Source organism: Nanorana parkeri, unplaced genomic scaffold (genome assembly GCF_000935625.1).
Source record: "Nanorana parkeri isolate BGI_ZX_2015 unplaced genomic scaffold, ASM93562v1 scaffold766, whole genome shotgun sequence".
NCBI classification, from domain to species: Eukaryota; Metazoa; Chordata; class Amphibia; order Anura; family Dicroglossidae; genus Nanorana; species Nanorana parkeri.
The window spans coordinates 464800-477891 of NW_017307034.1; the positions used below are offsets into that span (position 1 = coordinate 464800).

The window sequence follows — 13092 nt, forward strand, 5'->3', positions numbered from 1 at the left end:
GCTCCTCATAATGGGCACAGCGGGTGTACAGACCCGGGAACTCAGCACAGGGATAGTGGGAGCTCCTCATAATGGGCACAGCGGGTGTACAGACCTGGGAACTCAGCACAGGGATGGTGGGAGCCCCTCATAATGGGCACAGCGGGTGTACAGACCCGGGAACTCAGCACAGGGATGGTGGGAGCTCCTCATTCTAGGATCTCACTAAGGCCTTGTTCACACAAAATACGGACCAGATCTGCATGAGTTTCTGCACACGCAGTGCAGTGTGTTTTGCCGCTTTTTTGTCGCGTGTTTGCCACGTTCTGGGCCGTTTTAGTAACAGAAAAATATATATATATTTTTAGCCTAAAGTGGGCTTTCACCGTGTTCCATGGCGTTTGCATGCGTTTTTGATGCGTTTCAGAGCGTTCCAGAGCAGGTGCAGTTTTTTTACATGCTCTGGAACTGAACGCTGCCCTGTGAACTATAACCCAAAAGAACATTGGAGACAGTTTTGATCCGTTCTGTAACTGCTCTGCTCCTGGAACGCGCTCGGTGTGAACTAGCCCTAACAGATCCCATGAGACAATGAAATGAGAGAATGAAACATGAGCCTTGGGTGGAGTTGTCCTTTATTCTATCGGGGAAGGAGCACTGATAAGAGCAGGGACTGAAAGCATTCCGCTAATACACTTTTTGTTTCCACTAAAGTATCTTTTTCTTCACGTTATATTGGAATGTATTCTAAACTGTCAGCTCTTTGGGTCAGATTCCAGTCTCCGTAGAATTGTCTTCTCCACAGTCAACAAGCAGTTAACTCAAAAATCAATTAGCTGAGAGCCAAGTCAGTACAAATGGCAGTGACTGCTCTCAGGGTTTAGAAATGTCTTGTCCCCGGTGGACTATCCCTGTGCTAGAGCGCCACCTGTGCTCACATAGCGGCACTGCGCCCCCTCTCTGCTCATAGAAGCCTCTGTAGCTGCAGCACAGCTCTGATCTCCATGAGCATGTGAAGTCAGGACAAAAGCTGAGGCCTCCAGTGGCAATGTGAGGCTGATTCACCCATCTGGATGCAGCCGGCGCTTTATAAGTGCTCGTTGTTAAGTTACTGTAAGTGCGTCCTCACCGCACATGTGTGGGTGGAAGATGCTACGAGCACAATTGATAACTGCTTACAATCATCTGTAAGATCTGTTTTTCATTATTAACATCCAAGTCCATTGGGATGTATCAGAATACTATCACACAGTCGAGTACTGTCTATGATACTTTTTTTTTTTCATTTACACTAACAGTAACATTTTCGGGAAAAGCTTTCGGGGGTCTCCGCCCTGCTTCACAGTCCTAGCAGAACAATAGACAACTGCGTTGTAGCAAGGGGATCTAATGCCTCTATAACCAGAATACTATGATACCCAAAGACAGCAAGGCAACCATCCTGAGCATTGCTTCCAGGAGTCAGGCTGCATAGCATTGTTTTATTACCTTGATCGGTGATTACTTTTTAAAGGTGTGTGATATGACCCCAAAAAGATCTTTCCTTATTAAAGATTGTTGTACTTCTTATAGATGTGTAAATCCTGGCATACAAAGGGTGACAGAGGTAGAGCACCTGAGTGCCACGTTTAGTAAAATGCATCATCCCCCGTGATTGCGAGGCCAGGCTCTGTCATGAACGGTCCACAGCCTTGGTGCCCAGCCTGAGGGCCACAGTAGTCCCTTTGGTAACTTTTGTGCAGCCCTTGGACCCCAGAAGGCAGTGGGAGCATTGGTTTGTAATGGGGTAATAGCAATAATCCCCACTAGCCTCATGAACCATGTCCCCAGCCTCTCACTGTCTTCAGCAGCATGTCCCCAGTCTCCAACCAAACCTGTAAATGTCCCCAGTCTCCAACCAAACCCATAGCATTCCCCCAGTCTCCAACCAAACCTGTAAATGTCCTCAGTCTCCAAATGAACTTGTAATATGTCCCCAGTCTGAAACCGAACCTGTAACATGTACCCAGTCTAAAACCGAACCTGTAACATGTCCCCAGTCTCCAACCAAACATGTAACATGTCCCCAGTCTAAAACCGAACCTGTAACATGTCCCCAGTCTCCAACCAAACATGTAACATGTCCCCAGTCTCCAACCAAACCCGTACCATGTCCCCACTCTCCATCCAAACCTGTGACATGTCCCCAATGTCCAACCGAACCTGAAGCATGTCCCCAGTCTCCAGCCAAAGCTTTACCATGTCCCCAGTCTACAACCAAACCTGTAACATGTCTCCAGTCTCCAACCAAACCTGTAACATGTCTCCAGTCTCCAACCAAACCCGTACCATGTCCACAGTCTCCAACCAAACCCGTACCATATCCCCACTCTCTAACCGAACCAGTAACATGTCCCCACTCTCCAATCAAACCTGAACCATGTCTCCAGTCTCCAACCAAACCTGTAACATGTCCACACCATCACTTTCTCTAGTATCTCTGTAACAGTCCTCTCTACCATTACATATAGTGAATATGAAGTGTGGCCCTTTAGTGATGTCAGGGGCCTCTTACAACTCATGAGTTGACAATCACTGGTATTCAAACATTGTAATAGTTTTCTGAGCTGACCGTAAATGGGAAAATGTTTTCTTATGTCTGCGGGCCCTAAAGCTATAGGAAATCAGTGTCTCAAATTCCTGTTTTCCCTTCCATAGAGAGCAATCAGGATGATGAAAGATGATAACTGGTTGCTATACAGTATCCTGCAGGATTATTGAGTAAAGCAGCAGACGGAATACTGAGTGGCTGACTCGCTAAGCTGACAATCTAATAATACACAAATATCCAGGTATCTGTCTTGTGCAGGAGGGGCCTTCCTCCCCTTGTCATTGGCTTTCTTTGTGAGCCGTGTTCTGTGGCATTTCTGAGCCCGGCCGGCTGGCGTTCATCTTGTCACCCGTGAGTGATTCATTAATCCAGATGCAATCATTCATTTTTCTGTAATCTACAGGCCGGGCTTTTAAACACTCATTCTGTGGCGTGTCCAGGACATCAATCCACCCAGCAATCACCCGGGCTGTCCAGGCTGTGCGTATGGTGTCTCCCAAATATTTATACAGAACATCCCATATTCATTCTGGTTACCCTTAACAGCCTATTTCCAACAAATCTACTCTCAGATCCACATTCTCTTCTGTTTATATTGTTCCTGTCCTGGTTCTGGGCTGGGGAGTTCATGTTTAACATAATTAACCCTATCTGTACTGTGCTGGCTGATTTCATTATCACATGTGCACGAGATCTGAACTCTATGTCATCACTCTCCAACCGAACCTGTGACATATCCCCAGTCTCCAATCAAACCTGTACCATGTCCCCAGTCTCCAACCAAACCTGTAGCATGTCCCCAGTCTCCAATCAAACCTGTACCATGTCCCCAGTCTCCAACCAAACCTGTACCATGTCCCCAGTCTCCAACCAAACCTGTAACATATCCCCAGTCTCCAACCAAACCTGTGACATATCCCCAGTCTCCAACCAAACCTGTGACATATCCCCAGTCTCCAATCAAACCTGTACTATGTCCCCAGTCTCCAACCAAACCTGTGACATAGCTTTCTTTGTGAGCCGTGTTCTGTGGCATTTCTGAGCCCGGCCGGCTGGCGTTCATCTTGTCACCCGTGAGTGATTCATTAATCCAGATGCAATCATTCATTTTTCTGTAATCTACAGGCCGGGCTTTTAAACACTCATTCTGTGGCGTGTCCAGGACATCAATCCACCCAGCAATCACCCGGGCTGTCCAGGCTGTGCGTATGGTGTCTCCCAAATATTTATACAGAACATCCCATATTCATTCTGGTTACCCTTAACAGCCTATTTCCAACAAATCTACTCTCAGATCCACATTCTCTTCTGTTTATATTGTTCCTGTCCTGGTTCTGGGCTGGGGAGTTCATGTTTAACATAATTAACCCTATCTGTACTGTGCTGGCTGATTTCATTATCACATGTGCACGAGATCTGAACTCTATGTCATCACTCTCCAACCGAACCTGTGACATATCCCCAGTCTCCAATCAAACCTGTACCATGTCCCCAGTCTCCAACCAAACCTGTACCATGTCCCCAGTCTCCAACCAAACCTGTAACATATCCCCAGTCTCCAACCAAACCTGTGACATATCCCCAGTCTCCAACCAAACCTGTGACATATCCCCAGTCTCCAATCAAACCTGTACTATGTCCCCAGTCTCCAACCAAACCTGTGACATGCCCCCAGTCTCCAATCAAACCTGTACCATGTCCCCAGTCTCCAACCGAACCAGTAACATGTCCCCCCTCTCCAACCGAACCTGTGACATATCCCCAGTCTCCAACCAAACCTGTAACATGTCCCCAGTCTCCAACCAAACCTATAACATGTCCCAAGTCTCCAACCGAACCTGTAACATGTCCCCCATGTCCTTATCTCCCATACACACTGCTGCGTTGTCACCCTGTCACATGGGCTTCCAATGGAGACTAAAAGTGGCCGTTTCAACACACATCACACAGACATGGTCCACTGTTGTCACCATCAGGAAACCCGCCCTGTCATGCAGCCATCACTGGGGGGCATATAGACAGGAAGTGGCTGCAATAGAGCTTGCTGGAGATCAGAAGAACTGAGATGGAACAAAGGAGGAAAAAAATTAAAGTATTTAGTAAAAAAGAAAATGACTAAAATGGTTAATTGTAGGCGGTCCATAGCGCACTACACGTCATCCGCTTACATCTACTTTAAGCCTGACTCGGTAGAATAAAGCAGTTTGGGGGTTTATTTCTCCCCATGGAAGTCCAGTGTGATAAATGTACATTAGCAATGTCCAGTCCTTTGTATGGAACGTCATGAGATACAGTCAGGACCGTCCCTGAGATGTGACATTATGTGACGTGTGAGCTTTAGTAGGACTTTAACGAGGGACTTGATGCTGAATCTACATTCCTGAACCATCTCCTGACTTCATTACTCTGCAGTCATTAGAAGCTCATTAAGAGTCTCCCAACCCCTTCGAGTCATACACGGGTAGTTGGTGTTGTCTAACTTTTAATAGGAGTTTCTTTTTCGAGTTTTGGTCTAATAATTTTAATATTCCGCCCTTCAGTTTCCTGTGTGCTTCCTCCACCCCTCTCTCTCTCTTTCGGTTGTTTGGCCAACTAAGGGAAAAATTCCGACGTGATCACAAAGACTGAGATTAAAATCAGAAATGTGCTTTTTATGAATCAAGTCAAAACAGATTTTATTAGTTTCCTGTTCCAGGGGTAGCCAAACTCAGACCCTCTAGCTGTTGTACTACTACAAGGGGACTACATGGGACTACAAGTCCCATGAGGCATTGCAAGACTCTGATGGCCACAGGCATGACTCCCAGAGGAAGACACATGGTGGGGGGTGTAGTTTCACCACAGCCAGAGGGCCAAAGTTTGGCTACCCCTGTATTACACTATGCAGCATGGTCAGTGTGCACACCATAACTATTCTGAATGGCACCCCAACCCATCTGCCCTTAGTTCCCATCTAAACCAACCTAAGCGTGAGCATAGCCATGTGTTTTTGTAGGCCTCATTTTGCATTTTTACGCAATTTTAAGGGCAAAATTTTCCCCCCCCCCCCCTCGAAGATTAAATGGGGGCACCTGAAAAATGTTTTTTCAGGCGCTCCCATTAAAGTCTCTGAGGCCAAAGTCACATGATTCTGTCCCAAAAGGAACTCATGTACTTTTTTCCCAGTTTCAGGCGACAAGTGACACAACACTGAGGTGTAAACAGGCCCATTGAGAACAATGGGATTCTTCATCTTGAGATTTGACGCACTTCAGGAATCGTTCAACGTAACGTTCAGGTGTGAACAGGCCCATTGAGATCAATTAAATTCTTCTTCTCGAGTGTTGACGCACTTCGGGAATCACTCAACAAAACACTTAGGTGTCAATGGGGCCCTAAGTGCACCGTAACGTACAGATGTGAGCGGTCTGTGTGTAGTGGTGTGCTGTCCATAAACCGCAGGTATGTTTTTTCGTGTGTTGAAGCAAAGCGAATGGGTTGTCTTAATGCAACACACGCACGAAAGAAGTGTGCTAACACGCTCGTGGGTGCGAAGGGGTCCGTGATCTCCACCCATAGCCAAAACAGCTAAGCAGACACTTTCCAAGAGATCAAAAACTGACCATTATTTTTGTTACATCATCCCAACATAAATCTCACCCAAAACTTATTTGTCTGCTCAGTGTGTCAGTCAATACAGACAGCTTGCAGATTCATTGCCTGGAATGCACTCAGATCCAAGCAGTAAATGTTCCCGGATTTGACCAAATCTTCTGCATTTGCTACCATGCAAATGTTTCAAAGCCTGTCTGAAGGAGGCCCATAGCTGTGCTTTATGGTTCTGATATTGGGGGGAGGGGACTCACTGAACACCTTACAGAATCATGAAGAACTCCATCCAGTCCATAGAAATGTAAAGAGTCCATAAGGCATGGATTTATTTTTCTGCTTCTGACAATAATCTACTGGCACCTGTACCAGCAAATGTTAATTTCTGTATCCACCCGGACGCTGCAGACAATCTGTACAATGTGATCCAACCTGCCCGATCACTGATACCGTCATGCAATCCTGTACATAGTATCATCACTAGAATGTCACCAATGTAGAGATATTTAAAAGTCATAATGTAAATCTGTGTAATCATTATAGGCAGCCTCACCTTCTTATGGAGATACGTTTGTGACATAGAGAATAAGGGAAATCTGTGATTTTTTAGGACAACTGACTACAAAACAACCGAGAGTGACAGAATCCACTGAACAGAGTGAACAGTCTCCTCGCTGGTGGATATGATACACAGAAGAAAACTTGGTTCAATTTCTCCATGACTGGTTAACCACCACCGGGCAAAATGAGCTTCATAATATCTATATGTCTGTGGGGGGAGATTAGAGCGTAAGCTCCTCGGGGGGCAGAGACTTAGGTAAGTGATTCTCTTCATTTTACTCATTTAATAGCTGTGACATATTCCATAGCGCTGTACAACCCTAGTCTAGAAAAGCTTACACTCTAATTTCTTCACCACAGTCACACACACACATTGAGACCAGTTTAGATAATGTTTTTGTAGGAGAAGGAAACAACCCCCCCCCCCCCTAAAGAATGAGCACAAGCCCCAGGGGGAACACGAGCACCCCACATAACATGGTCACTGGTGGCAATGAACACAAAACCATTAGAGAAACCAGGAAATTAATTCAGATTTACAACATGCGCAAGCAAGTGAGGGGTTAAGAATAAAAGATTGGAGCAGAAGATATAAGTTGATCACATCCAACATCCAGCACTGCTTCACCCTAAATAGTAACAGACAGACCTACCCTAGTATACAATGTGATATTTAATAAAGCAAAAGTGCAGTTACCAATAGAAACCAGCCAGTGGTCCTCTAGATGTGCTCAGTGCTCTGCAGTGTAGCAAAGCGAACTCTGGTTGCTATGGGTTACTGAACATCACTGCGTCCCAGCACTGTCTGCAGCCTACAGTCACTACCAGCACCCCATATAATAAAGGAAGGAAGAGATTACCGCCCCCCTATTGGGTCCAGGGTTCCCAAAAGTCTACATCTCACCCCAGTCATTGCCTTGGGTGGTGCACCCTGCAGTTCCAGGTAACCCGTTCCATTATGGAGCAAAGATGAGCTTTTCCTGAGAACAAGAAATCCAGGTGGCAAATGGTTAACTCGAAGCAAGGTGAGGTGGCACAGGCTGCACTGGCATACCATGGGTTAACTGCCAGTTTAATTTGCTCTACTAGAAGCCTCTTCTCTTCACTGCCTGCCTTCCAAAGCATTCTGCCTAAAAATGTGGGCGGTGATTGTCTAGTGTAGGAGAAGAGGGGGAGAGAGAGAGAAAGAAAGAGGGAGAGAGAGAGAGAGAGGAGGGAGGGAGAGAAGAGAGAGAGAGAGGAGAGAGAGAGAGAGAGGGTGAGAAAGAGAGGGGGTGAGAAAGAGAGAGATTGAGAAAGGGAGAGAGAGAGGGAAGGGTGAAGGAAGAGAGAAAAGAATAAGGGAGGGGGGAGAGAGAGAAAGAAGGTGAGAGAGATAAGAGAGAGGTGAGGGATAAAAAAAGGGGGTAGAGGGGAAGAGAAGAAAGAAAGAAAGAAAGAAAGAAAGAAAGAAAGAAAGAAAGAAAGAAAGAAAGAAAGAAAGAAAGAAAGGAGAAAGAAAGTGTTTTGGAGGCAAATGAAAGAATGGATAGAGAAAGTGAATACAGAAGAAAGCAAAGGATGGAGGTCGGTGGGCAGAGTGAAGGATGGAGGTCGGTGGGTAGAGTGAAGGATGGAGGTCGGTAGGCAGAGTGAAGGATGGAGGTCGGTAGGCAGAGTGAAGGATGGAGGTCGGTGGGCAGAGTGAAGGATGGAGGGCGGGAGGCAGAGAGAAGGGCGGCGGGCGGGTGGGAGAGGAGGTCGGTAGGCAGAGTGAAGGATGGAGGTCGGTAGGCAGAGTGAAGGATGGAGGTCGGTGGGCAGAGTGAAGGATAGAGGTCGGTTGATAGGTAGATGTGCATCGCTCTGCTCCGTCTCCCCGGGGTGTCAGGTCCAGGAGGAGGAGGAGGAGGAGAGGGAGGGATCGGACCAAGATTTGCACAGCTCAGACGCATCTCAGGGGCCACAGAGGCAAGTGCAGTGACACATTCCATGTGCTGATTTGCATGTCTCCGCCCCTAATCTTTTAATGTCTGCAGTGCTGACACTGGCTGGGATTTGGGAGGTTGGATCGGGCAGGGCTGAGCTGCAATCACAGGGAGCCGAGCTCACACACACACACACACACACACACATACACACCCCTAGCTCTCTGTGCCTGCACTGCTGCTGATCGCAGGGGAGCCTGGACCCAGTGCCACGGGGGAAACAGCCTTGAAGGGACCCAGAACCCCAGGGGTCAGCCTTGAAGGGACCCAGTACCCCCAGGGGATCAGCCTTGAAGGGACCCAGTACCCCAGGGAAATTAGCCTTGGAGGGATCCACTGCCCAGGGAAATCAGCTCTTCTTGAATCTGGCGTTTGGGATCCACAGCCCGGGGCGGATCAGCTGGTGGTCGCCTCTGCTGGAATCTGGGATCTAGAGTTGGGATCGATCTGGAATTGCTGCGATGTGATTGTTGTGGCTGAACCTGGAAGATGCTCATCTGTGCCAAGATCGCGCTGGAGATCCCCCGGGGGGGACAAGCTCCCGGGACCTGGATCTGGAGGCACACGGGATCCACCGACTAAAGTTTCTCTGGATTTTTCGTTATTTTTTGGGATGTTCGGAGAGGGGGACCAATGTGGATTATGCTGAGTTCGGGAAGAGGAGCCAGACCAGACCAGGTACTGGGATCGGGGGCTGGGGAGAGATCCGATCTGTTACTTTTGGCATCTGATCATTTCTGATCTGCCCATCTTTCATCTGTTACTGGGGGACCGGATCGAAGAGTGATCACTTGTGATCCATCAACTGGGGGTATCTGATTTATCTGCGACAATCCTTCAGATCTGATCTATAATCAATCCGTGTCCCTGGCTTGTATCTGAATCCCAGGTGATCCCTGTTACTGTAGGATATTCCTTTTTTGGGGGGTGTATATTCTATAGGGAAAGGGGGGGGGGTGTAGGGGTTAATATTACAGCAGGAATCGGATCTCCAGTCTATCAGGACCAGGAGACATATATAGGTGATGGCTGAGACTGGCGATGTATAGGTGATCAGCGTAAGAACAGAGGATTTATAGGGTGAGATATTTACAAAGTGATCAATGTCAGTATAAGAGATCTATGGGTTGACATGATCAATGTTATTATGGAGTGTCTGTAGGGTGAGATATAATGTAGGCGAATAATGTCAGTATAGGGGGGCTGTAGAGTGAGATATTCTGTCTGTGATCATTGCCAGTACAGGGGATCGATATACTGTCAGTGATCATTGTCAGTATAGGGGGGCTGTAGGCTGAGATATACTGTCAGTGATCATTGTCAGTATAGGGGGGCTGTAGGGTGAGATATACTGTCAGTGATCATTGTCAGTATAGGGGGGCTTTAGGGTGAGATATACTGTCAGTGATCATTGTCAGTATAGGGGGGCTGTAGGCTGAGATATACTGTCAGTGATCATTGTCAGTATAGGGGGGCTGTAGGGTGAGATATACTGTCAGTGATCATTGTCAGTATAGGGGGGCTTTAGGGTGAGATATACTGTCAGTGATCATTGTCAGTATAGGGGGGCTGTAGGCTGAGATATACTGTCAGTGATCATTGTCAGTAGAGGGGGGCTGTAGGGTGAGATATACTGTCAGTGATCATTGTCAGTATAGGGGGGCTTTAGGGTGAGATATACTGTCAGTGATCATTGTCAGTATAGGGGGGCTGTAGGCTGAGATATACTGTCAGTGATCATTGTCAGTAGAGGGGGGCTGTAGGGTGAGATATACTGTCAGTGATCATTGTCAGTATAGGGGGGCTTTAGGGTGAGATATACTGTCAGTGATCATTGTCAGTATAGGGGGGCTGTAGGCTGAGATATACTGTCAGTGATCATTGTCAGTAGAGGGGGGCTGTAGGGTGAGATATACTGTCAGTGATCATTGTCAGTATAGGGGGGCTTTAGGGTGAGATATACTGTCAGTGATCATTGTCAGTATAGGGGGGCTGTAGGCTGAGATATACTGTCAGTGATCATTGTCAGTAGAGGGGGGCTGTAGGGTGAGATATACTGTCAGTGATCATTGTCAGTATAGGGGGGCTTTAGGGTGAGATATACTGTCAGTGATCATTGTCAGTATAGGGGGGCTGTAGGCTGAGATATACTGTCAGTGATCATTGTCAGTATAGGGGGGCTGTAGGGTGAGATATACTGTCAGTGATCATTGTCAGTATAGGGGGGCTTTAGGGTGAGATATACTGTCAGTGATCATTGTCAGTATAGGGGGGCTGTAGGCTGAGATATACTGTCAGTGATCATTGTCAGTAGAGGGGGGCTGTAGGGTGAGATATACTGTCAGTGATCATTGTCAGTATAGGGGGGCTTTAGGGTGAGATATACTGTCAGTGATCATTGTCAGTATAGGGGGGCTGTAGGCTGAGATATACTGTCAGTGATCATTGTCAGTATAGGGGGGCTGTAGGGTGAGATATACTGTCAGTGATCATTGTCAGTATAGGGGGGCTTTAGGGTGAGATATACTGTCAGTGATCATTGTCAGTATAGGGGGGCTGTAGGCTGAGATATACTGTCAGTGATCATTGTCAGTAGAGGGGGGCTGTAGGGTGAGATATACTGTCAGTGATCATTGTCAGTATAGGGGGGCTTTAGGGTGAGATATACTGTCAGTGATCATTGTCAGTATAGGGGGGCTGTAGGCTGAGATATACTGTCAGTGATCATTGTCAGTATAGGGGGGCTGTAGGGTGAGATATACTGTCAGTGATCATTGTCAGTATAGGGGGGCTTTAGGGTGAGATATACTGTCAGTGATCATTGTCAGTATAGGGGGGCTGTAGGCTGAGATATACTGTCAGTGATCATTGTCAGTAGAGGGGGGCTGTAGGGTGAGATATACTGTCAGTGATCATTGTCAGTATAGGGGGGCTTTAGGGTGAGATATACTGTCAGTGATCATTGTCAGTATAGGGGGGCTGTAGGCTGAGATATACTGTCAGTGATCATTGTCAGTATAGGGGGGCTGTAGGGTGAGATATACTGTCAGTGATCATTGTCAGTATAGGGGGGCTTTAGGGTGAGATATACTGTCAGTGATCATTGTCAGTATAGGGGGGCTGTAGGCTGAGATATACTGTCAGTGATCATTGTCAGTAGAGGGGGGCTGTAGGGTGAGATATACTGTCAGTGATCATTGTCAGTATAGGGGGGCTTTAGGGTGAGATATACTGTCAGTGATCATTGTCAGTATAGGGGGGCTGTAGGCTGAGATATACTGTCAGTGATCATTGTCAGTATAGGGGGGCTGTAGGGTGAGATATACTGTCAGTGATCATTGTCAGTATAGGGGGGCTTTAGGGTGAGATATACTGTCAGTGATCATTGTCAGTATAGGGGGGCTGTAGGCTGAGATATACTGTCAGTGATCATTGTCAGTAGAGGGGGGCTGTAGGGTGAGATATACTGTCAGTGATCATTGTCAGTATAGGGGGGCTTTAGGGTGAGATATACTGTCAGTGATCATTGTCAGTATAGGGGGGCTGTAGGCTGAGATATACTGTCAGTGATCATTGTCAGTATAGGGGGGCTGTAGGGTGAGATATACTGTCAGTGATCATTGTCAGTATAGGGGGGCTTTAGGGTGAGATATACTGTCAGTGATCATTGTCAGTATAGGGGGGCTGTAGGCTGAGATATACTGTCAGTGATCATTGTCAGTAGAGGGGGGCTGTAGGGTGAGATATACTCTCAGTGATCATTGTCAGTAGAGGGGGGCTGTAGGGTGAGATATACTCTCAGTGATCATTGTCAGAAGAGGGGGGCTGTAGGGTATGATATACTGACAGTGATCATTGTCAGTATAGGGGGTCGATATACTGTCAGTGATCAATGTCATTATAGGGGCGCTGTAGGGTGAGATATCATGTGGGTGATCAGAATGAATTTGGGCTATACATAAGAAGTGGGTAATCTACAGGGTGTCAGAGCCATGGTACATGATCAACGATAGGTGTGTGTGTGTGTGTGTGTATCTGTCTGTATATACAGGTGGGCATAGAAGGAGCTATAAGTGGTCATTTCACCCATAGACAGAGCCGTGGGTCCTGTACATGCATACAGGGTTAATGATCACTATTTATGATCAATAAGAATGATCTTATGGAGGTGGCACTTGCAGGACTGTATAGGGGACACCTCGGCCAGTATCAGCATAGATGGGCACACCGACCCAGCACTGAGTACAGATTGTCCTTCATTTTACTGGCACGTTGTGCTCCTGGTTAACTCTTGAGAGCCCGGGACACAGCCACCCCAACATCAGTCACCGGTGGGATTGTCGGTGGCTTTTTTATCTGTATACAAGTCTGGAAATTCATTCCCAGGGGGTGAGGAAGGATTTTTTT

At 47.0% G+C, this 13092-nt stretch overlaps 1 protein-coding gene across 1 annotated transcript in view; it reads left to right on the forward strand.

The window, feature by feature from the left end:
- Window positions 1–9212: 9212 nt before the first annotated feature.
- The window catches only part of FLRT2 (fibronectin leucine rich transmembrane protein 2), a 69611-nt gene continuing 65731 nt past the window's right edge, over window positions 9213–13092 (forward strand). The window contains exon 1 of the mRNA XM_018564628.1: window positions 9213–9363. The gene's annotated coding sequence lies outside the window, so the exon portion shown is untranslated. The remainder of the gene's footprint in view (window positions 9364–13092) is intronic.